The 12,831-nt window shown below is 45.3% G+C and overlaps 1 non-coding gene across 1 annotated transcript; it reads right to left on the minus strand.

Annotated features, from left to right (window-relative positions):
- Positions 1-321: 321 nt before the first annotated feature.
- On the minus strand, positions 322-394 carry TRNAK-UUU (transfer RNA lysine (anticodon UUU)). The gene has a single exon. It is a non-coding gene; the product is annotated as a tRNA-Lys (tRNA).
- Positions 395-12,831: the final 12,437 nt, after the last annotated feature.

The following is a 12,831-nucleotide window of genomic DNA, read 5'->3' on the forward strand; positions in this document are numbered from 1 at the left end:
AGTCCTTCCGATGAATATTCAGGGTGGATTTCCTTTAGGACTGACAGATTTGGAACATTACAAAACAATATTTGGACCCATTTTCATGTATGACTAGGGAAAGTGAAAGTTGCTCAGTTGTGTCTGACTCTACAGTCCATGGAATTCTCCAGGCCAGAATACTGGAGTGGGTAGCCGGTCCCTTCTCCAGGAGATCTTCCCAACCCTGGGATCAAACCTAACCTCCCCCCCGCATTGCAGGTGGAATTCTTTAGCAGCTGAGCCACAAGGGAAGCCCAAAAGTTTAGTATCCTCTAAGCACAAGAGGATGCTTCAACCTCCTGCCTGGACAGGGACATGAACCCTGGACCCTCAGATGAAAAGTCTGATGCTTTACCAACAGAGCTACCCAGGCTCCTGAAGGCTCTTGTCTTGCAAAGAGAAGATGGTGCATTTGCCTTGGGCTGGGTGTAAGGAGGAAGGAAGCCTTCACTGGTAATGCTAAGCCCGTGTCACACTCGTGATCCTCGTTTGACAGACACCAGTGGACAAGCCTGCCAGGCCGGTCCAGGCATTTCAGGGATTGGGGTGAGTAGAAGTGGAGGCTTACAGACTGTGTTTCCAACGAAGTAAAAACTATAAATTAAGCAAACCAGCCGTTGAATTATATTCTATCCTCCTGCCAAAAGAAATACTCCTCCACAAAAACATGTGCAAAGCTAGAGACGTCAAGAACTGCAAGTTGGTGAATATCAGAGGCAGCTGAATTGAGTTATTATCACACATGCCCGGGTGTTCTGTTGATGGTCGTGTTTAGGTCAGTCATAAAGACATAGGTAATTTACAGGTTACACATTTGTTCCAAAATTTTAGTTTTTCCTGCCTTGGATTCAGCAATATCTCCACTTGGGTTGTTTAATCAAGATTTTTCACAAGATTTCTGCTTTGTTAAGAAGGAGTGCCAAATTAGGTAATCTTCTTAAGGCATTGAAGGTTTTAGATAGTTTTTTATTCCAAATTGGGGAAACCAGTTTGCTGGGGCTGTAGCAATTTGAATTGCCAATAAAGTTCTTAAAGCACTACTTAAATTCAGAAATATACCACTAATATTATAGAAATGTCCAAATACTGTGATAGGGTTGCATGTGGTAAATTGCATCTATTATAGAAAATATTACATATTCTAATTCATGACAAAATTTTTATTTTATTTCATAATTTAAATTTTTCCTTAGAGTAATAACTAGGTCCATTCATGGATCTTCTTTCAAATTTCTCAATGCGGAGGTATTATAAATAGTACTTAAAAGTAGTGGTTAGATATTCCATTTGTTAAAAAAATCTCTGTTCAATTAACAAAATACCCTGATCTATGATTTGTCAGAAGATAGGCTTTCTAACATTTGTTTTGAAAATGTTTATATGTAGTCATGAAAATATTTTCAATTTTCATCTTCTTTTTCTAAATTCTTTATAGTTTATTAGACTCTCACTTCGTTGTGTATTTTACATCAGTTTCGTTCAATTTGGGGAAAAAAAATCTCTGAAATTAAAAATACATAGTTTAATAGCTTTGGAAGTGGAATATTATAGTAGATCTGTTTTGTTTCTTTTTTAAAAATAAGCAATGGATCATTTGTATTCATTCAAATGAATATAGATAGCACACATTCAAAATTAATCTTAATTTTGATGATTATTCACTTTTAATTTGGGAATTAGTACATCTTAGTCTTGTCTAAGTGGCATCTAGTTACCTTAAGGAGAACTTATTCCACACCTCACTACGTGTTAAATTTTGGTTTAGGGTTAAATTTCATGTTCCATCATGGTAGTTCATCTTTGGGCAGGTCCAGAAAACACTACCTTCCATCTCTGGAACTGTCCCAAAGAGCAGCATTCCTGTTGGTTCAGACAAGCCCACTTCTCCCAGCAGTAAGTTCCAACTGTGTTCCACACAGCACAGACGCTTCTGGACTTTTGGTAAGCGTTTTGGCTGACTCATCTTCTTGTTTGCCAGCTATGTAGGTGAGATTGGGCAAGTCTTTCCACTTGTTTTTTTCCATCAGTCTCTGAAGTTAATCCCTAAAACTGGAAGCTATTTTCTCAGTTTTTCAATAAAGTCTAAACTTATTTTCACAGCCGCTTACTAAAACCCAGTGAAATACATAAATGTTGACTTGTTTTCCTTTTCTCGTAGTTCAGTGATACACGTAATGAATACACATTTCTTTGATATGAATTTTGATGCTTCTACAGCATGACTGAGCTGAGTAATAATAACTTTTAAAAGTTGTATGTTTTCTTTCCTCACTTTATTACTTATGAGATTCATGGGCTCATCTTGAATTTTCAGTCCTTGAGAATGTTCATTCACTTCATTATGTTTATCTGCATTATATTTTTATTTATTTTAGCACCCCAAATGGAAACCATTTGTATTAAACCTGAACATTTTCCATTGTTTTCTGTAAATACTTCGCTTTTATTGAGCCAAAAAGCATCATTATGCTTGGCAATTTTAGAGATAAAGTGTCATTTTTTTTAAAGAGCATCACAGTAAGGGTCTCAGTTGGAATCACTTATGTTTACTGAATATTATCGACTGTACTATATTCATCTCTTTTTTCAGTGCTATAATTGCATTTGTATTTTTTCTGTGTGAGAATTGTATTTTGTGATGTGTAGTTGTATCTTTATTTGGTAAAGAATGTGAGGTTGTAGGCCCTGGAGGAGTATTCTTGCTTGGAGAATCCCATGGACAGAGGAGCCTGGTGGGTTACGGTCCATAGGGTCGCACAGAGCCGGACAGGACTGAAGGGACTTAGCACACATGCATGCATCAGGTTGTAGCAACTTCCTCTGACCTATTCATGTTGTGAATTGATGAGAAAAATTTGCTACTTTGCATTTTTAAAATAGCAATTACATTTTCATTAGAGAACATATAGTAAATTGTTCAGGAATTTTATGTGAGTCATGCTTGACAGATTTGCTCATTTTTTTTGGTTCCTAGCTTAAAAATATTTAAGCAACATGCTGAGTTCCATTTTCATATATTTCATTTTTTTCATGATCTCAGTGATCTACAGCATTTGGCAACAGAACTCAAAAGTGTGTATAATTTAGCCACATTTTCATCTAAAATATGCATACAAATAAATTTGAAAATAAAAAGTTAATATTTTATGTATATGAAACATTTTTTCTTTTGAATGACTCAAAATTATGTTAAATGAAAGGTGATGTATAAATTATAATCAATGAATATAAACTTTTAACAAAAATGATTGATAACATTTTAATATAATATTTCTTAAAATTCAATTATATCACATTCAATATTTCATAAAAATAAAATGAGATGCCTTTCCAGCATTCAATGTCCACATAGCTGCCAATGTAAAGAATCAATATCAAACTTTATACATATTATATCTAAACCTATTTCCCACAAATTTAAGGGTAATAGCAACTATTGAATATTGCAAAATGTCTGTTATTGCCATTTGCAACTGCTGTGAACATCTTGAAATTTGTGAGACTCTTCTAAACTGTGACTCGGAATACAAAGTGCATAAGGAAAAAATAGATGCTCGTCATTACTGGGAAACAGTTTATGTCGAAAGAATCTGTCTTAGTCCCCCCTCAGACTGCTTTAACAAAATACCATAAATTGAGTGACTTATAAACAGCAGAAGTTTATGGTTCACAGTTCCAGAGGCTTAGAAGTCGGAGACCAGGGTGCAGCATGGCTGGGTTCTGCTGGGAGCTTTCTTGCAGACAAATGCCTTTCTGCCCTGTCCTCCTAAGGCAGGGGCCGTGCAGCGGGAGTGGAGCGTGGAGAGCACAGGGAAGGCCCGACCCCGTGCCCCTCTGCTTGTGTCTTCTATCACGTCCTTTTATAATAAACTGGTGAGTGAAAGTCGCTCAGCCGTGTATGACTCTTTGCGACCCCATGAGCTATACAGTCCATGGCATTCTCTAGGTCAGAACACTGGAGTGGGCAGCCTTTCCCTTCTCCAGGGGATCTTCCCAACCCAGGGATTGAACCCAGATCTTCCGCATTGCAGGCGGATTCTTTACCAGCTGAGCCACCGGGGAAGCCCAATGAGCTGGTAGACAGTAAGTAAGCAGCTTTCCTGAGTTCTGCGCGCTGCACTAGTGAATTAATCACACCTGAGGGGTGGGTGCAGCGAGCCTCTGATTTGCAGCTGATTGGTCAGAAGCACAGGTGGCCACGTGGACCTGGTTGGCCCCTGCAGCTGAGGGCGAGGCAGTCTCGGGGGACGGAGCCCTTCCCCTGTGGGTCCCGTGCCGCCTCCCGGGAGACTGTGTCTGAACTGAGGTCAGCTGTGGAATGCCCAGATGACGTCAGATAACGTCAGAGGACAGTGCGGTGTGGGGCAGACTCGCACGTGTTGTCAGAAGTGTTGTGAGCGTGAGAGGAGAGGAGAAACACAGGGCTTCGTGGGCGCAGCGGTAAGGAATCTGCCTGCCAGTGCAGGAGATGTGGGTTCGAGCCCTGGTCTGGGCAGATCCCATATATGTGGAGCAACTGTAAGCCCAGCTATAAGCCCAGGAACTGAAACTGCTAAGCCCAAGTGCTCAAAGTACTGAGCCGGTGTTCTAGAGCCTGCAAACTCACCCACTCAAGCCTGAACACGGGTGCTCTTCAACAAAAGAAGCCACCGAAATAAGAAGCCCCTGCTTGCTGCACCTACATCTAGCACAGCCAAAAATATAAAATTATAAACCTCATGGACAGAAGAGCCTGGTGGGCTACAGTCCACGGAGTCACAAAGAGTTGGACACGACTGAATCGAATTAGCAGCAGCATACATAAAAAAGGAGACACAGAAGACAGACTGGGGTATTTGTTGTACACAGTGTTATTCTCCATGTCACTTATCCCAGTGTGTAATTAATTTTTAATTTGTATATTATCTGTTTAGCATCTGTTTTCCTTTTGGGGGTTTGAGGGAGGTAATAAATCCCACCTCCTTTCTTCTCTGAGTTCGGAGTCAATTAAGAAATAAAACACTTAAGTCAGGCAGGACTAAAAACATCAGCGTTGCTACTGATGACACTGTTGCGACGATTCCACTTTTGCTGACGCTTATGACTGGTTCAAAGAGAGATGCTTGATTTTTCCTAAGTTCACCTGGGTCCTGGGAGGGTGTAAGTCGTACTCACAATGCCCCATTCCCCACTTTTTCCAGGAGATGCTATAAGCATTTCCAGAGGTTAAAATAATTAATCGCAGTATCTTTTAATGGGGGGGGGGGGGGAAGGCCACGCGGTCTGCTGGGAGTAGAATTACAAGAGGGAAGACTTCAGCGTCGCGGCACCACCGTCTGGACCGGGTCGGAGCGGAGGCGCGTGCGGTGTGTAGCGCTCTGCGCAGACGCGCACGGGGTCACCACGGGCTCTTTCCTGCGCGTTAGCCGGTGTTAGTTCAGCAACCTGGCGAGTTCTCCGGGTGAAATCTATAACTGGGCTGGGTACCTGAATGACAAGGAGAGCCGGAAGACGGAAGCAGACACTTTAGATCGGTTCAGTTCAGTTCAGTTCAATCGCTCAGTCGTGTTTGACTCTTTGCGACCCCATGGACTGCAGCACGCCAGGCCTCCCTGTCCATCACCAACTCCCGGAGTCCACCCAAACCCATGTCCATTGTATCGGTGATGCCATCCAATCATCTCATCCTCTGTCGTCCCCTTCTCCTCTCGCCTCAATCTTTCCCACCATCAGGTTGCTAGGCGGCAGGTTTAATACGCATGGAGACCTACATCAGAGGTTTGCGTTGGCTGACCCCCAGACTGGAAGATTCCGCTCCGGACTGCCAGAATCTTCAAAGTTCATGTCGCGGCCTTCACAAGGTACAGGTGTGTAGGGCAGTCTGTCCAGATGGGCTCTCAACCCTTTCCTCTCTTTGAGGCTGCATCCTTGAAAACCGCGATGGGAGGGCGGAAGATACAGGGGTGGGGGTGACAGTCCCTGATGAACCAGGTTCGGCTAGTGGGCCACCCAGTGGTCACGTCCTCTGACCTCCTGTAACAGCTGGAACCTTCTTTCTAGCATGCTGAGCTAGGGACGAGGGAGGTGGATATTTAGGTCGAATGAGGGGGTGTCCCAGGGGCGAGAGAATCACCCAGATTCCAGAGTTCTGAGCCTGCAGGTATCTGGGGATCTCTGGCTTAAATGAGAGAGAGGCCGGTTTTCACTCCTCTGGAAAAGATGGCTTGAGAGAGTTAGCCACTTTGTGAGGTCGTCTGAGGTCACCATGGGCCTTGAACTGGGAGACAAGAAGGGGGTGAACAGAATGAAATGGGGGGTAGCTTGGGATGAATATTCAGACCGAGTAGAATCTATATGTGTTCGTAGAGCGTGGGTGAGCCCAGTCAGATTGATGCTTGAGTGAGGCTGTGGACAGGCAAGGATCAGCCCTGGCTGGGCCCTGGAGGGGACCGGGAGGAGGTGAGCCTGGTTGTGGAAAGTAAATTAAGTGAGGGGGTGTAGGAAGACAGGAGGGTCTCACCTGGCATCCAGATATTCCCAAATAAACCTCCATCCCTCCAGTAAAAACAATGGTACCTCTAATGAAATTGAGGATGATCAGAAGCCTGCAACTCACATGAAAGGTCCCTGCTGGTGGCAAAAACAGAACAGCTTGTGCTCCAAGGGGAGCTGAATACAAAGCCACTGCTAAAGCAAGGTAGAGAAACTTGTCAGTTAGGCCTGGAGGCCAAACTGCCTTCCTGCAGAGACTTAAGGAACACTGCTGCAAATCCAAGGTTATGTGGAGTTTTAAGTGAATACTCAGTGAAAGTGAAAGTAAGTCCCTCAGTCGTGTTTGACTCTTTGCGACCACATGGACTGTAGCCCACCAGGCTCCTCCGTCCATGGGATTTGCCAGGCAAGAATACTGGAGTGGGTTGCCATTTCTTTCTTCAGGGGATCTTCCTGACCCAGGGATTGAACGCGGTTCTCCCGCATTGCGGGCAGACGCTTTACCATCTGAGCCACCTGGGAGAATGCTCAGTAGGGTTTACTTAAAGGAGGACATCTCTGGAAGGCAAACCAAAATGACCTAAATAAGGCTCAGGCAGTGGCTTTCTATGTAAGCCAGTCTGTACACAGTCCTTATTTATTCATCCAGCTTTATGTTGGATTCCATTTTTACTCGGGCTGCCATAGGAGATCGAAAATCCAACCGCAGAGACAACGTGGCCTTCAAAAGTGTAAGTAGTGGCCAAGCAAACAGTACGTGTCTTGTGCAGCTTTGCAGGGAAATAGGTAATGTTGCTGGCCAAAATCCTGGCCTCTGCCCACTGAAGCTGAATGAAAAAAATACGGAGACAGAGTTTGGAGGAAATTAATTCTCTGCCAGCAGAGAGGGGAACACTGTGGGCTCAAGCCTCAAGAGCTGTGCCCCCCTTCCATGAGGCGTCTAGGGCTTACATAAGATGAGGGCTCACAGTCAGGAGTCGGTGATAAGGAACAATGGTGATAGGATCTTGGGTTTTTCCTCTTGCATTGTTTCAAAGACAGTCATCGGTGGCATCACTACTCAGTAATTGAGACTGGCAGTTTGCCGACCCTGTGGCCTTCTTTCTGATATGTAACTACAACGGGAAGGGTGTTGTCAGGGTGAACACCAGATACAGGGTGTATTTAACATCGAGTCAAAGGAGAATAGGTGTGAAGTGTAGCACCTGCAGAATTAGGGCGTGGAAAAGCAAACTTCGTTAGAGACCTACAGAATTAGGAGCAGAATCAGGAAATGGCAACCCATTCCAGTGTTCTTGCCTGGAGAATCCCATGGACAGAGAAGCCTGGTGGGCTGCAGTCCATGGGGTGACAAAGAGTCGGACCTGACTGACTGACTCACACAAAGTGAAAAAAAAACTAGGAATGTTCAGACCTGCTCACTATGCTCTTTATCATCTTTGTTCTCAGGAAAGAGAATGAAAAAAACTCATCCTCCCCCCATTTTTTTCATTTTCCTTTCCACTGTAACAGTAACAAAGTGTAAATATTTGTAAATCTGCAGCGTCTGAACCATTTAAAGACTAAGGAGTGACCTAAAATGTCAGTTTACTTTTTTTTTAAAGGAGAGTTTAGGGTTTGATTAATCCTGAAGTATTATCTGATTACACCTTCTCTTCTTTCCATGTACATGAACCATGAACTTCTAGATGTTCAAGCTGAATTTAGAAAATGCAGAGGAACCAGAGATCAAATTGCCAACATCCACTGGATCATCAGAAAAGCAAGAGAGTTCCAGAAAAACATCTACTTCTGCTTTATTGACTATGGCAAAGCCTTTGACTGTGTGGATCACAACAAACTGTGGAAAATTCTTCAAGAGATGGGAATACCAGACCACTTGACCCGCCTCCTGAGAGATTTGTGTGCAGGTCAAGAAGCAACAGTTAGAACTGGACATGGAACAACAGACTGGTTCCAAATTGGGAAAGGAGTACGTCAAGGTTGTATATTGTCACCCTGCTTATTTAACTTATATGCAGAGTACATCATGAGAAATGCTGGGCTGAATGAAGCACAAGCTGGAATCAAGATTGCCGGGAGCAATATCAATAACCTCAGATATGCAGATGACACCACCCTTATAGCAGAAAGCAAAGAAGAACTAAAGAGCCTCTTGATGAAAGTGAAAGAGGAGAGTGAAAAACCTGGCTTAAAACTCATCATTCAGGAAACTAAGATTATGGCATCTGTTCCCATTATTTCATGGCAAATAGATGAGGAAACAGTGGACAGTGACAGACTTTATTTTTTGGGGCTTCAAAATCACTGCAGATGGTGACTGCAGCCATGAAATTAAAAGACACTTGCTCCTTGGAAGAAAAGTTATGACCAACCGAGACAGCATATTAAAAAGCAGAGACATTACTTTGTCAACAAGGGTCTGGTTGTCAAACATAGTCAAAGCTATGGTTTTTCCAGTAGTCATGTATGGTTGTGAGACTTGGACTATAAAGAAAGCTGAGCACCAAAGAATCAATGCTTTTGAATTGTGATGTTGGAGAAGACTCTTGAGAGTCCCTTGGACTGCAAGGAGATCCAACCAGTCCATCCTGAAGGAAATCAGTCCTGAATATTCATTGGAATAACTGATTCTGAAGCTGAAGCTCCAATACTTTAGCCACCTGATGTGAAGAGCTGACTCATTGGAAAAGACCCTGATGCTGGGCAAGATTGAAGTCAGGAGGAGAAGGGGACGACAGAGGATGAGATGGTTGGATGGCATCACCGATTCGATGGACATGAGTTTGAGTAAACTCTGGGTGTTGGTGATGGACATAGAAGCCTGGCGTGTTGCAGTCCATGGGGTTGCAAAGAGTCAGACACGACTGAGTGGCTGAACTGAACTGATTTTATTTTTTAATTATTTATTTATTTTTGGTTGCACGGGTCTGCATTGCTGTGCATGGGCTTTCTCCAGTTGCAGGCAGTTGGGCTGTGTCTCTCATGGCAGCCTCTGTGTTGTGGAGCACAGACTCTAGGTGTAGGGGCCTCAGTCGTCGTGGCTCCGGGGCCCTAGAGCGTGTGGGCTCCAATCATTGTAGCACAAGGGCTTTGGTGGCTCCGGGGCATGTGGATTTCTCCCGGACCAGAGATCGAACCTGTGTCCCCTACACGGGCAGGTGCATTCCCATCCACTGGACCACCAGGGAAGTCCCTTTTTAAATGTTTTATTTTATATTGGACTATGGCCGATTAACCATGTTGTGATCATTTCAGGTTGTCCACCTTGTCATTTCAGAAAAGATAACAGGCTCACAGGGGGGCAGAGTTTTGCTAAGGATAATAAGCCCTTGGTTGCAGTCAGGCAGGCTCTGGTCATCTGAAGGCATTGCACTCTATTGGACTGGAATCTGGGGAATCTGTCCATGGGCTTTATATGACTGGCTGGGCAGCAGGGTCTCTAAGTCCTGGCTAAGTCGCTTCAGTCGTGTCCGACTCTTTGTGACCCTAAGGACTGGAGCCCGCCAGGGCTCCTGGGTCCATGGGATTCTCCAGGCAACAATCCTGGAGTGGGTTGCCGTGCCCTCCTCCAGGGGATCTTCCCAACCCAGGGACTGAACCCTCATCTCTAATGTCTCCTACATTGGCAGGCGAGTTCTTTACCACTAGCCCCAGCTGGGCAGCAGGGTCTCCGAAGGTGCCCTCAAATCCCCCCACCCTCTTGTCTTGGGGGAGCCTCCTCCTCGTCTGACCCCCGGGCGCACTCCGGAGGGCCCCCGGGAGGATGAGTGAATCCCGCGCGTGCACTCACTGCCCTGCAGCCTGGCCTCTGGCTGCCCACTATGGCCAGCTAGCTAGGAGAACACAGAGACATTAGTGTTATTTTCTCTCCCTCGCCATCTCTCAGGAAGCCTCCTTTGTATGGAGTGACACTGGGGGAAGGAAGGATTGGGTTGGGACCTTGGATTTGAGGAGGAGGAGGGTCAGTGGCCTGGTGGCTCAGATGGTGAAGAATCTACCTGCAGTGCGGGAGACCTGGGTCCGATCCCTGGGTTGGAAAGATCCTCTCGAGAAGGGAAGGGTACTCACTGCAGTGTTCTGGCCTGGAGAATCCCATGGATGGAGGAGCCTGGCGGGCTACCGTCTATGCGGTCGCAGAGCCGGACACGACTGAGTGACTCACGCCTTCCAGGTCAGCGTGTCCTGCTCAGCGGAGTCCTGGAGACTGACGGCCTCGCCTGTCCGCTTCTCATGGCCACTGCTCAGGCGGGAGCAGCCTCTTCAGGTTCTAACCCACGACCAAAGCCACAGCCTCACTCCCTCTCTGCCGCGCTTTGGAGGCCTTTCAGCCTTTGGAAAGCTGCTTACCTACTGTGCGCCCCCTCCCCTTAAATAGGAGAGAAGGACGCGGGCAGGGAGGTCACGGGAGTGATGCTGGAGGGGGGGTGTGAAGCAGTGGTGTCAGTTCCCTTCCCTTCAGACCCATGCCCAGAGCTGGCCTCAGTAGCGCCCATAGCATTATTCAACAGATCTTCATCGACTGAAAGTAAATTTTCGGGTAAAGAAAAGAAGATTGAGATTACAGAACACGGTGGAGTATGTTTAACATTGATTCTCTGATTTCAGAGTAAAGAAAACAGAAAGGCAATTTTCCTCTAATTTCAATCGGAGTATTTTGAAGATGAAAGGGATCTTAGTGATTATTCGGTCTCCTTGATGTTTTACAAATAGTTATTTAATGACTTATGTTTCTCATTGTCTGAGCCTTGGTTCAGTAACATATACTCAAATATTTTCATTTTTGAGCTGAATATCTGTTGGATGGATACCCAAACAGCCCTTCCCTCAGATTTTCAATTCCTTCCTCAGGCTTCCTGAATGTCTGGCTGTTGAGTGGCTCATTAAGTTAGGAAACAGGTGGTGGTTTGGGGTCTTTATGCTTTAAACCTGAGTCTTGCCATGGGCTCCTGACTTCTGAAGCCAATCCCTTGACAGTGAACAAAAAACTGCCCAAGGTTCAGATTTACAAACCTGAGTTTTGCCAGGGCTGTTGTGATGAATGCAATTAAAAAACACCACACAAGGCCCCCCTTCTCCTTTTAAAGTGCTATTACATGCTACAGCCTCTTGAGTAATTTAGATAATCTAGGACGTTAATAACGAAGGTCCGTGCTCCGAAACAAGACACAGCAAAGAGACTCAGGACTGTGGTTCGGCTCCAGCTGGTAGAAGGAGCGTGAAGGCAGCAGACTGTCTTGAGGCTTGAGGAGCTTCACCCGAGCATCACCGCGGCGCTTGAGCTGTGTTCCACACATAGTAGGTTCCTCATGAACACTTGTTGAATGATGAATGTGTGTGTCTCTGAAAGAGAGGGTGCTTAAATGCTTTTAAATAATGAGCTAAAAAAATATATCAGAACAAGTCACCTTTTGCTCCGCTTGGGTGTGCGTTAAGTCGCTTCAGTCGTGTCTGACTCTTTGCAACCGTATGAACTGTAACCCGCCAGGCTCCTCTGTCCAAGGGATTCTCCAGGCAAGAGTACTGGAGTGGGTTGCCATGCCCTCCTCCAGGGGATCTTCCGGACCCAGGGATCGAACCTGAATCTCTTTTGTCTCCTGCATTGGCAGGCAGGTTCTTGACCACTGATGGCACCATACTCAAATGACATGTGTGCATGACAGGTACTCAACACATGATGTACATGCTAATTATATGTATGTGTACATGTGTGTGTGTAATACTGTTGCAAAGCGATACTGCTACTGGCCTTACTCATCCACCCAGCACATATTTTGCATCCACTTTGTGTACAGTTGGAGTTGCAGCTATGAACAGTGACATTTGTATGATAACAGCGGAAAGCTCTATGGATTTTGAAATCAGATACACCTGGGTCTGAGTCCCAGCTGTTTCCTTTCCTCTCTCCTGTTCGAACTTGGGCATGCTGACTTCTCTGAGCCTCAGTTTTCTCAGAGAAGGCAATGGCACCCCTCTCCAGTACTCTTGACTCGAAAATCCCATGGACAGAGGAGCCCGGTGGGCTGCAGACCATGGGGTTGATGAGTCGGGAATGGCTGAGCAACTTCACTTTTTTCACTTTCATGCACTGGCGAAGGAAATGTCAACCCACTCCAGTGTTCTTGCCTGGAGAATCACAGGGAGGGGGAGCCTGGTGGGCTGCCGTCTGTGGGGTCGCACAGAGTCGGACACGACTGAAGCGACTTAGCAGCAGCAGCATCATCAGTTTTCTCATCTGTAATGTGGGAATTTTAGTAGCATCCTTGAAAGTAGGGTTGTTAGGAACATTAAATGAAGTAAAGAGCATCTGTTGAGCTTAGAGTCACAGAATGTGGTCAG

This window comes from Muntiacus reevesi, chromosome 7 (genome assembly GCF_963930625.1).
Source record: "Muntiacus reevesi chromosome 7, mMunRee1.1, whole genome shotgun sequence".
Lineage (NCBI taxonomy): Eukaryota > Metazoa > Chordata > Mammalia > Artiodactyla > Cervidae > Muntiacus > Muntiacus reevesi.